Consider the following 13,290-nt stretch of genomic DNA (forward strand, 5'->3'; position numbering starts at 1 on the left):
GCCCTGCCGTACCAGGAATCGAACTCACGACCTCGCACTTGCCAGGCAGGTGCTGTGCTGCTGAGCTAAATCCTCGGTACCCCCCTGATCTGTTTTTTCTGTATGGCATCACTTTCTCTTTGGATGCATGTATAGCAGCTCTTTATTTTTTCTGCATTCAGATTTCATTGGTTTACACAAAATTTAATTGAATTCCATAATATATAATAAAAATATACAATGGAGTTCAGTAACAAGCATACCTTATGGACAGATTTAGGTGAAAACAGAACATAATCAGTTAATATATTTGAAGACTGGGTGGAGAATATTGGCTCATTGATAATGATAATTTAGAAGAGAAAGATTAAGAGAGTTTTTGAAGTATAGTATTTTCTGTGGGGAAGGAGAGGAGGATGGGAACATAAAAAGAATTAAAATGTGTTATCTACAGCTAACAACTTCCCATGATGAATATAGTTGTTATGTACTGCAGCTATGTATTACTAATAAAAATAAGAATTAAAAAGCAAAGTGTATTTTTTATGTTTTTTTATGATATTTACGTGTTTAAAGAGTGTTAGACTTTGGATTGCTTAATTTCTGGATTGCTTAATTTCTATCCATTCTTCAGTAGAGTTTTTGTTACTTAAAACCATTCTGTGTTCTTATGTTTTAAAGGCATTGTCTGTAATCCTTATTCATGATAAAAATAAGCCCTTCATGTAATAATTTTCATACTAAGTATTTAGATTTTCACTGTCAAATGTAAGAATTCATTATACATTTTAGATAATAGTGGTAAAGAAATTTTTAAATTAATTTACTATTTCACCAAAAATTGTATTGGGAGTGGCAAGTAGAAGAAATCTGGTAATTTCTTACCACCCTAGAATCTTATTTTCATCATTGTGACATTAGACTACAAATTGTAATCTTTGGGGATTAAAATACACTTCAGAGTTAAATTGTAATATGCAAACTATTGTGCTAAACAGTTTTTTAAACAATCGGATTCTCAAATAATTTCAGAAAAAATGTTCTAGAAAAATGCAGTAATATTCCAGTTTTGAGAATTTATAGTTTAGATTCAAGTGCCTCATTATTCTGAAAAGAGAAAAACAATTACGTATTTATGAGCATGTATATGTACATGTGCATACACATAAGTAAAATAATACAGACTTAGTATGTTACTTGGAAGTGGCTCATTTATTTGATTTAGCTTTTTTTTTCTTTAATTGACATCTAATAAGAAAAGGTGTTAGATTAATGTTTTAGGTGATAATTTGTAAGATACATATTTTCCCCTAAGAAAGGAAAATGTTTTAGCTGGTGGTTTGATTCTTGTGTTCACATCTAATCTAGGATTCATACTAGTATGTTGTTTCTGTACTTAGGCTGTTGCCAGGCAGCTTTAAACTTTCTCCTTTTATGGTTACACAGTTTTTAGCTTCCTGATTGGTTAGGTGACCTTGCTTTCATTAGCCAACCACAGTGACTATGCAAATTGTATTTCAGTTTTTGTGAAAGAATGGATAAGATGGCTGTAAGGGGTTCTTTTTGGTCTATGTTTATTATTTCAAAGAGGATTTTCCATCATCATGTAATAATAAACAAAGTAGATTTCTTTTAAAAATGTGTTTTGTTTTTGAAATAGGAAATCAAACTAAGCAAGCTTTGTAAAGGTTGAAAAATGCCTGTTTAGTGTCAGATTTGATTTATTTTAATGATGCTATGTTTTGCCTGTTAGGCAATGTATATGTGAATACATTTTATTATTTTCTATATGAAACATGCCAGCATATTAGTTTACTAGTTTATTCAAATGTTCTATATCACTAACTTAGCCTTTCAAAAGAATAGCTTTTCTCATTTAAAAATAATTTCAGTTATCAGTTGTATGTATGTAACACATTCTTTTACTCAATATTGTGTCCTGTTTCCAGAACTGTGTAGTTTATTATTACAATAGCAGACTATGCTTTTATTCTTTTGTGAAATTACCTCAGAAGCACATCATAATATCAGCATGTTAAAGATATTTTCTGACATCAAAGCTTTAAATGCACAAAATTTAGTAATTTTATGGGAGATACATGATGAGAAGTGCCAAAGTGTTTCATTAAACAATATATAAATCTAGGTATTAGAGTCCATTTATAATGATTATTTTTAAAAGGCTACTTCTCAAAATACTGGCAAATACAGTAAATAGTGACAAGAGACATATCATATGGAGAAAAAAATTATTGATAAGATGTGACAGAGCCGTAAGAAACTCCAAGAAGTTTAAGAAATATACCTCATTATAAGAAGCATTTATCACATTGATTTTGTATAATGCCGTTTGGTTTTTTGTATGTATATGTGTATGTAGGTATGTATGTATGCATCAGCTGTACTGAGGATTGAATCTGAGTTTCATGCGTATTAGGGAAGCAGCATGTGGCTGAGCTACATCCCCAGCCCAAGGCTTTGGGTTAGACCAGTCTGTAATAGAAGAGAACGTGTCTGTCTCACTGGAGACTTTCTGGTCCTTCTGGTAAAAGACAGTTAATTGTATTTGCCATGTGCAGAAGACTGTTAATAATTATACTTACAGTGTTCATTTGTTTTGTGCTTGGAAGGAACTTTTTGTTTGTTTTATTCTTTCATCTCGTGTGTGTTATGCACATTACTGTCATCCTACAAGATAAGCATACCATAGAATTAAGTTCCAGTTAGGACAAGGAAACCGGTAACTGGCTTATCTAAATGAGCACATAGGGAACAATGCTGGTGATAGTTTACTTATACTCATTTTTATTACTGTGTAATTGCAGATGCACTTACTGACCTAGAAATGTGAATCCTCTAAAGTATGAATCAACACTCAATTTTCTTAATACCACCTCCCTTCCCTCCAGTGTTACTAGAAGGGTGACCCAGTAGAGCGTTAAGTTAAAAAACAAAACACTCCCCTGAGGTCCTGCTATTTCTTTTTAAAAAATAAAAAGTTTATTGAGATGGTGTTCACATATTATACAGACCACCTGTTAAAGTATGATTTATAGCATATTCAGAGTTGTGTAGCCATCATCACAAGGTTAAAGCAGTTTTACTATCACACAAAGAGAAACCCTGTACTCTTTAGCAGCTACCTCTCATTTCTTCCCAAGATCTCCAGCCCTTAGCAATCACTAAATGTGCTTCCCATCTCTAGATTTCCCTGTTTTGGACAATATCATATAAGTGGAATCATTCAGTGTGTAACCTTTTGTGATTGGTCTCTTTCCTCCAGCATATCTTCAGAGTTCACCCATGTTGTAGCATATATTATTATGACCAAATAGTTCCACTGTATGGATCTACTAAAGGTTTTCTATGCATTGGTTGTGGAATGTTTAGTTTTTAAAGTTTTGGCTGAGTAATGTTATTATGGGCATTTGTGGATTTTGCACGTATTTATATTTTTTGCTTCTTTTAGGTATATTCCTAGGAGTAGAATTTCTGAATTGAATGGTAATTCTATTTTTAACATGTTCAGGAACTGCTGGCCTGTTTTCCAAAGCAGCTGCATCTTACAATCTTACCAGCATTATATGAAGGCTATAATTTCTCCACATTCTTGCCAGAACTCATTCTCTTTGATTATAATTATTCTCATGAGTGTGAAGGGTTCTCTCATTGTAGTTTTGGATTTACGTTTCCCTCATGAGCATCTTTTCATGTTTATTGCTTCTGGACTATTGTCTTTTTGGGCTGTTTGTAGAAATGTCTGTTGAAGTACTTTGTCCATTTTTAAAGTAGGTTATTTCATTTTCTATTACTGAAATTAAAAATTTTTATGTATTTTTAGGTACTACCCTCTTAGAAGTTTTGTACATTGCTTGTTACATTTATGATTTTTGAAGCTATTATAAATGGAGTTGTTTCCTGTCTCTTTTCTTCACGCCCTTTTTGGGTGGTTTTACTGTTGTTTCTGCATTACTACCTAATAAAACTCAATGATACAGGGAAATAAGCCCTCTACTTTTTTCCTGCAGTTGGATTAATAAGAAAAGCTATTTCCTGATATTTGAAACATTTACAACTTCCAGTTTTTCATAAAGAATTTTGGGTATTTTAATTCATCCAAGCAAATTGTGAAGCATGTATTTGGAAAAATGATTTCTTACATTCCTGAGGAAGTAACTGTACTCCTTATTTACCTGGTGGTAGAGCTGGGTAAGCTAATGGGGAACTGAACAGTTTTCTAAGGGGTTGTAATTTGACCAATGTATTCTAAGGAGGCATTTATTTTGTATCAGATCTGTTTTAATTTTCCATATAATGGAATGATCCCCAAAATACACTTTAAGAAGTGATTTTAAGGTATTTTGTGTTTTTTTTTTTTTTTTTTCCAAGTGGTAGATTACCCTGCAATTTCTCAACACATAGCAGTGAATGCAACAGGAAGTTAGACTATAGTGTCCATTACGGTTTTGATGTAACCATAGTTTCAAGAGCATGATTTGGTCCTATTTTGTTTAAGGAATTGCTGGTAGAGATTAAATTTTTTTTTTTGTTTAGGTTTATTTTAAAAAAATTTAGTTTGAAGATATTCCATTCCACATTGTAATGTCTAAGCTGATATCAATTGGTTGATGCCAGGCAGAGAGCTTATTTGTTGAGGGGTACAGTATTTTGCTCACTCAGTAATTTATTGAATTTGTGACTAATCAGTACATAAGAAACATCTTTCAGGTTTTTGTTTTTTTTAACTGAAACAAACAATATTATTTCCAGTGCTGAATATCAGAATATTTGAGTCCTTGTTTTTCATAATCATACATGTTTTTCAGTCCCAAAAACCTTCAGAATTAATGACAATTTAATTTTTGAAAGTTTGCAGAGCCGAGGGATCCTCCAAAACATAAGGTAAAGATGATAGAAGATATAATGATATATGATGTCAGGATCACTAGAGACTGGGGAGCCTGACGGCTTATTATCCTTAAAGTCCCTCATTCCTTTTCCTCTCTTTATCTCTTTTCTTGGGTGGGGGTAAGGTGTCAGGAAGCTACTGACAGTGCTGTTATGCCATTTGAGAGAAGAATCATAGCCACATTCAGTGGTGGTAAACCTATGGCACATGTATTGCCTTTCTTTTAAGACAAAAGATGTTAATGTATGAATTGTTTTTTCTAAGCTAAAGCCTCAGTATTCAGGATTAATTGCAGTGTTGGCACTTTGCAATAAATGGGTTTTGGGTTACATTTTGGACACTTAGTCTCTAAAAGGTTTGTGATCATTGGCCTAGTAGAATTGAAGAATTGTGAACTACAGGAAGCTCTGGATCCTTAAGTAATAAATAGTACGATGTGCTTTGAGTAACCAGGAAACAAAAAACGTGAACACGATGAAAGTCATTGTGGAATTTTAACAGAACTAATGAAAAGTAGTAATTATGTTTTACTAAAGCTGTAAAAAAGTGAATTTTAAACAAAAATGACAAGATATGTAGTATTTAAGATATGTAAAGGTCTATATACTAAACTTGTGCAAGTGAGGTCAAAGTGGGTGAACCATGGCACTGTCAGGTTGATTAGTCCACTTAATTGACAATAAACGATATAGCTAATTAGCATTTGTTGTAGAATACCCAGATTTTATTTTTCAGTAATACTGTAAATTCTCAAGCAAAATTTAGCAGCTCAAAATAAAAGTGTACTTCTTAACCAAGAATTGAGTTAAGGAATCCAGCAGCAGTCACATTTGTAAAGAGGTTACGGGAATCATCAGTGATGATTAACAGAGATGTATTTTTAAAGAGGTTAGGAATCGTCAGTGGTTATTAAAACGATTATTTAAGGGTAGGTCATTATTAGTCAGCTCTACTGAGTCATGTTTAGCTAAGTCAGATAAAACAAATTTGAATAAAAATTATTTTTGGCATCCCATTCAGAAAATTACACTATTTTCACAGCATGAATGTTATTGGAGTGCCTTGGTTTGTCAAAGACAGAAGTGTACATTCACTTAAATGGTTTCGCTTACTGTTTTCAGAGTTTTTGCTTAAGTATTATTTTTTATTAAACTTTATCAGATAATGAAGTATTTTGTGTGTGTGTGTGTGCATTTTGACATAATAATCTTGGTAGACCTTAGTTTTAAGGCTGTTTGGAAAGCCTGTCTTACATTTCTTTAAGTAAGATGAAAAAAATCCTATCATAAACCTGCCATTCAAACAAAGCCCCTTAATTTAGGGTGCTAATGTTTCAATTTCATTATTCTCCTTTATTTTCACACCCTTGGAGTCTTGGTGGAGCACTTGCCCTCATCTGCTTCCCTTGTTGCTGGGCAGGGTTTGTGTTGCTGATGTCTGATTGGCTTTAGACAAGTACGGCTTTGAACCAATCAGACAGTGAATTTCAGTTCTCTTGCAGGACTGAAGCATTGAAGCAGCTGTTGATTTATTTTTCCTGTGGGGAGATTATATAAACTAAAAGTATGGCTGCAGCAAGCTCCCTCTTGGGTATGTTTGAAAAATTACAAGAGCCATCTGTAATGAAGGGGGTGGGGAATGAGGTTTGTTTAAAAAAATTATTTACTAAGCAAATCTAATACACAGTGATTTTGAGAAAAAATTTTCTATATTCATTTTACAGTATTGTTTTAAAAATTTGTAGAATGATGTAGTAGAAGAAATTTCCCTTCAATTTTATATGAATATTTAGTTTATAATCCGCACTTCTTTAATTGCTTCAGAAGGAAAGCTCGTATCTATCACCTTTTGTAACCTGCTATGAAAGGCAGTTAAGAAGAAAAGGATGTAATAATTACAGTTACACGACTTAAAATAGAGAAGAATCAGACATTTTAATCTTATTATGTGAATTAAACTGAATCAGTTCAGTGCAGTAGACAATACAGCACTTTACCAAGCTATTCATAGAAGTCCTTTGAGTTTAGAAAACTATTAATTTTTGGACTTTAAAATCTTTAAGAAGAGTGGTAGGTAGGTATGAAAATTAAATTAATTACATCATTTTAGAGTTGGGAATTTTTAGTTGTAAATGTTTTATAAATGTAAGAACTATGAATTTAAAAAAATTACATTTGAATTTCGCAGATTCTAATTGTTCTTAGGTATTGTCCATGATGACTCATTCTTAAGGTAGGAAATTTATATTTCCAGAAACATTCATGGACATGTATTAAAGCAAGGAAAAGTAGCATGAAAGACGTAAATTGTATTTATTTGTGTTGTATATTTAATGCATATCATACGGATTTAGGATTTTATGCAAACTGTGTTCTAGATTACTTACTTAAGACAAAGAACCACACTGAGGTATTTCAGATCCAGTTCTTTAACTATGTTTCTCTGACCTTATTGTCCGCCTCCTGTTGCTGGGCAGGAATCAGAATGCTGGCATCTGATTGGCTGAGTTTGTGAGCAGCTCTTGAACAGCCACTTAAATTCTTGAGCTTTTTGAGCAGACAGATTGTAGGCTAAAACAAAACAGCTTCCCTTTGTTGTTTCATAGCTATGATCTCTTTGCTAGAAGAGTGAAAGGAGTGGGTGGAGGAGGATGAAGCAGAGAAGAAAGTGTTTTCACTGGAAGAAGTGGCTTGTTGGGCTTTCCTTAGAAATAATTTATCAAAAATTTACAAGCCAGAGACATATTTGCAGGTAACACACACTACTCTGGGTATTCAAATATGAAGTCCTGTAGAAAAGATTTAATTAATGATAGTGTTTGCCCAAAGCTCTAGAATCTGAGCATACATCTTTCTCATGAAAAAGGTACTAGTTTATCACATTTGCAGTTGCTTCTAAATATGGAAGACATTTTCTTGCTGAAAATATAAACGCCATTTCTATGAAACAAGTTACAACCATGTGAAAGCTTCATGATTCTAGTATTGCCACCTTCAAAAGTACCATTTATTTTGCAGAATTTTATGAATGGCATCTTAGATCTAGGTGACAGTATTTAAAATGATCTTTAGAAATGTCTTGTTCTGGTAACATAGCCACAGAGACTTATTTTCAGGTAATATACCCTCTTCTAATGTGTATCTTTTTAAAATGTGCTTTGCTTATGCAAAATAGACTTCTAAAAGCAGATTGCTGATTGGTTTAGACAAATATGGCCGAACTAGTTTGAACTGGTTGCTTATGTTACTTCCTTCTTTTGTCAGTTTTTCATAATACTTAGAACCCATGAAAGATTTGGTAAATGGCTATAGTGTGCTCCCTTGTGGGTATGGATGGTAGTTATTCTGTTACTCTTTCTTGCAGTGCTTTTATGACTCCTGAACTTAAATGATTTGTTGTCAAAACCAGTTTATATTGGATATTTATTTTTATTAAACGTTATTTTGTGCTAGTTGTATTAAATGTGAGCTTTACATATTGAACATTTTAATATATAAAATACCAAAAATATTTGAGAAATTTGTCTAAGACTCATTTATGCCTAAAAACATTATCTTGAATATACATAGACAATGATGATAACATTTATTGTGTGCTTACTACATTCTGAATGCTTAACAATGTTAATTAGTTAAATCTCAATCTTTGCCATAAACTCTGTGGCAAGTACTATTTTCTTTTTAGAGGAACTGAAACTAAGAAATTGAAATATTAGGTTACTTACTCAGTGTCATACAGCAAAATGCCCGAGAGAACTGGAATTTAAATCTGTGAATTTATATAGCATTCATGTTCTTGTATTAGGGAAATTTTTTTTAAGGAATATACTTTTAATGCAACATTTGGTAACTGTTAACTATTCATATAACATCTGAGAAATGCCTGTATTTTGAGATCAAAGTCTAAAATAATTACAGTTCAGTATTTGCAAAGTTAACTTAATATAAATGTAATTATTTTGTATGTTTGGAGTCAGCAAGGAAAATGAGAAAATTTTCATTGTATCTTCTCTGCAGAAAAATTTTGCAGTTAATGTGACTTTGGAATGGGAAAAACCTTGAAGTTGAAATTCTAGACTGTAATTAATAACCCTTAAAATAATGTCCATGATAATTTTGCTTGAAGTTTCTGTTTAACTGAAAGGTAATTTTTCTAAATAATTTTATTCAATTTCATAATTTAAATAAAAAGAGTAAGTAGGTGAAGAAATATGTCATAAGTTATTGACTTAAATTGAGAGAATGTATGATTACAGTGTAGAAACTGACAAAGGGGTAGATTATGAAGCTGTTTGATCTCTAGCAGATAGGCCAGGCTTGTGGTTTAATGCCTACCAGCCAAAGGCCACACTATAAACATAATTGCTGTTGAATAAGTTGAATTTACTATTTGTTGCAGGGAGGGAAGAATGCTCACTACAGGGAAACTATAATGTACATCATTGAGGATGTTAGAACAAAACATAGTATAGGATTTGTTTATTGTATGGTATAGATTGGGTTATTTGGGGGAGAATTTAAGGAAGTGGACCCTCAGTTTGGATTGGGTGATTAGGAAGTACATATCTTAATACATTTTATCTGTATAGGGAAGTCAGATAGTGGCAAGGCAAAGCTGTGATTGATAAAGGAATAGCTGTCTTTCTTTGAGGAATGTGGGAATGGTTGATATTTTATGGGTTGCACAGTTGAATGAGTTGCATTCTGCTGTGACTGCAACAGATAACTGCACAATTATCTGAGTTGAATGTGACATGGTTATATGTCCTTTAGCAGTGTGGCATAGCTACAAGCATCAGATCAGATTTTAAAGATACTGAGGCCTACCTAGGAGCATCCTATCAGAAGCTGCCTCCCCCAAACCAGAACAGTTACATCCTGCTGTCATTTCAACGGGTAATGGTTATAGGAAGTGGATAGCAGGGTAAAAGCAGTATTTTTACCTTCTATACATCTTAGTTCTTAAAAGACATTTTACTCCACTGTTAACTGATATGGCATTTTCGTTTTCCAGGAGCACCAGATCTTTGTCTTCTTTTACTTGCTTCATTGCACCGGCCATGTGATAACATAGAAACGGTGCTGCAGAACACCTTGTCTTGGCTGTTAACGACAGTTGTAGTTTTCTGTGTAAATATGCTGTATTAAAGTTTCTGTGCTTAGTTTCTTGGAAAATTTAAATATGAGTCAATTTTGAATTTTTTCATATGGGTATTCTATATCTATTGAGAGGATTCTTTATTTTCTTCCATTCTGTTTAGTGGTCAGTTAAATGTACACACATCACAAAAATGTATAAACAACAAATTAACTGTCTCACAATTCTGAAGGCCAGAAGTCTAAAATTAAGATATTATCAGGGCCACGTTCTTTCTGAAGATATAAAGAAAAATTTGTTCTAGGTCTCTTTCCTAGCTTCTAGTATTTCTTGGCATGTGGCAGTGTAACTCCAGCCTCCACATGGTATTCTCCTTACGTGCATGCCTGTGTCCAAATTTTTCCCTTAATTTTCTCCTACATACCTACCTACCTATCCTAATGAATCCACTTGATTGATTGAAACAGGGTCTTTATGTAGTTCATGCTGGACTTGAACTTATTATGTAGCCCAGGTATCTTTCAACTCATGATCCTCCTGCCTCAGACTCACCAGTGCTGGGATTACAGAAATGCATCACCCTGCTGAGCTAAGTTCTCCCTTTTTTAAAAGGATACCAGCTGGGTGCAGTTGCAAGTGCTTGCAATCCTACCATTTGGGAAGCTGAGGCAGGGGGATTGTGAGTTCAAACCAGTCTGGGTTTCACAGTGAGTTTGAGGCCAACCTGGGCGAGTGAGACCCCATCTCAAAAAATTAAACCAAACCAAACCAAAACATCCCGCCCCCCATCACACACACCATCATGTTGGATTAGAGCCCACCTGATACTTTTATTTTAATTACATCTATTGTGATCAGGTCACATTCTGAGGTACTGGAATTTAGGACTTTCTTTCAGGGGTAAGTGGTTGCACTGTTCAACCAGTAATCTAGTACCAAGCATTCATTTAGATTAGGCAGACAGAATTCATCAGTTGGTTACCTCAGTGGGCATGAAGTAAAGCGCAAATGTGTCTTGACTTGCTTACAATCAATATTACTTAATTTCTGGATATGAAAGGCAACCTGCATTTTTAAAAATGCATTTCAATTGATTATAAGGTATTAACTCTTAAATGAACACATTGCTAACTAACTCAGATGAAAGAAGATACCACAGTACACTTATTTCAATAGGATAATGGAATTATGAGGCATCAAAACATGTGTGACACAAGAAGCTCTATAGCTTTGTGTTTTATGCATTACAAAAGAGGAAAGATTGAAAACTACTGGTTGAAGCTTGAACCTCAAAGAGAAAGATGATAAATCAGACTCATTCAAGAAAGTGAGAGAAAACAAATAATATTACAGAAACCAGTGAAACTAGAAAACAGTGTGAAACAGAAACATCAGCCAGGGTAAAAGTTGATTTTTCTTTTTTTTTTTTTTTTTTTTTTTTTTTTTTTCTCCGGTACTGGGAACCGAACTCACTACCTTGCGCTTGCCAGGCAGGCGCTTTTGCCGCTGAGCTAAATCCCCAGCCCCAAGTTCATTTTTCTTTGAGACAGGATCTCACTCTATAATTGAGGCTGCCCTAAAACTCACTATATAATCCAGGCTGGCCCCAAACTCGTGGTGGTCCCCCTACCTCAGCCTCCTTGAGTGTGCCACCATGCCTGGCAAAAATTCATTCTTTGAACAATAGAATTATTGAAGTGTCTAGCAAAATTTACTGTGATAACACATCAGATATGTGTATTTTTTTTAACCTTTTAAAAACACAGTCTTGCTGTGGCATTCAGGCTGACCTTAAATATATTATGTAGCCCAGGCTGGCCTTGAACTTGTGGTAATCCTTCTGCCTCAGCCTCCTGAGTGCTGGGATTATAGGAGTGCACTTAGCAGCCATCTCTTATTTCATCCCAAATCTTCTAACATTAAGTAATCACTAATTTACTTTCTATTTTTCTAGATTAGTCTGTTCTGGACATATCATACAAATGATACCATTCAGTGTGTGGTCTTTATTACTGGCTTCATCCGTCATATTTTCAAGGTTCATTTATGTTGTATCATATGTCAGTACTCTATTCCTTTTTATGGCTGCATAATATTCTAGTGTATGGATATACCATATTTTATTAGTCTGTTCATTGGTTATTGGATGTTTTGATTATTTTCAATTTTGGCTACCATGTATGAATGATGTTACAATGAGCATTTGTGGACATACTTTTGTATGGACGTATTTGTTTTGTTTTGGGTGGATTTCCAGAAGTGGAATTGCTGAGTCATACGGCAACTCTGTGTTTAATCTATTGAGAAACTGCCTGTTTTCCAAAGCAGCTTGCACCATTTTACAGAACACCAGCATGGTATGAAGATCCAGTTGCTCTACATCCTTGCTAGAACTTACTATTCTTTTTGATTATTACCTGTAATGTTATGTGTGAAGTGTTTCCTCATTGTGGTTTTAATTTTCATTTTCCTAATGATACGATGTTGAGCATCTCTTTATTTGCCGCCTTTGTAGAAATGTCTATTCAAGTCCTTTACCCAGTTTTAGATTTGGGTTACAGTACTTGGTTTTTAAAAAGTTGAGTTGTAAGCTTATTTTCTGTTTGTATGTATGTATGTATAAACAGTTTTCAAATATATTTATATCATTCTAAATACAAGTCTCTTATCAGATATGTAACACACAAATATTTTCCCCCATTGTGTGAGTTGTCTTCCTTTTCTTTTTAAAACGAAGTTTGCTTATTGTGTGTGTATATGTGTATGTGCGTGTGTATATGTGTATGTGCGTGTGTGTATGTATATGTATCAGGTGGGGGTTCCTGGAGCTTGCATCCAGGGCCTTGCACAAGGCACTGAACTACTTCCTCAGCCCTTTATTTATTAATTTTGAGAGAGAATCTCCCTAAATTGTCCAGGGTGACCTTCAACTTGCCATCTTTGCTGCTGGGCTGGATTAAAATTTTAATTCACAGGTACTGTTTTCATTCTCTTAGTGATAATCTCTTGTTAAAGTCGTGTGAATATATTAGGTATGGCTATAAATGTAATCTTCACTTTAATGTACCTTGATTCTTCCTTCTGTGCTTCTTTTCTAGTCCCTTACTGTTTTAATTCTTACACTTTTATTTTTCTTATTTTCATTTACTCCTGTGCTCCTTTTCTGCTTTGGACCCCTGAATGCTCTGAGAATGAAAGGTGGTCTTTTTTTGGGCTGGATTTTCATAATAATTGATCTAATATGGACTGTTTCCATTATCATGATATTAGGTGAATAATTAAATACACAAGGATTATCAAGTTCT

At 33.8% G+C, this 13,290-nt stretch overlaps 1 protein-coding gene across 2 annotated transcripts in view; it reads left to right on the forward strand.

Moving 5' to 3' along the window:
• Atf7ip (activating transcription factor 7 interacting protein) overlaps positions 1-13,290 on the forward strand; it is a 144,419-nt gene that overhangs the window by 44,977 nt on the left and 86,152 nt on the right. The window lies entirely within an intron of this gene.

The sequence above is a fragment of the Chinchilla lanigera genome, unplaced genomic scaffold, assembly GCF_000276665.1.
Source record: "Chinchilla lanigera isolate Chin_1 unplaced genomic scaffold, ChiLan1.0 scaffold00012, whole genome shotgun sequence".
In the NCBI taxonomy this organism is placed as follows: domain Eukaryota; kingdom Metazoa; phylum Chordata; class Mammalia; order Rodentia; family Chinchillidae; genus Chinchilla; species Chinchilla lanigera.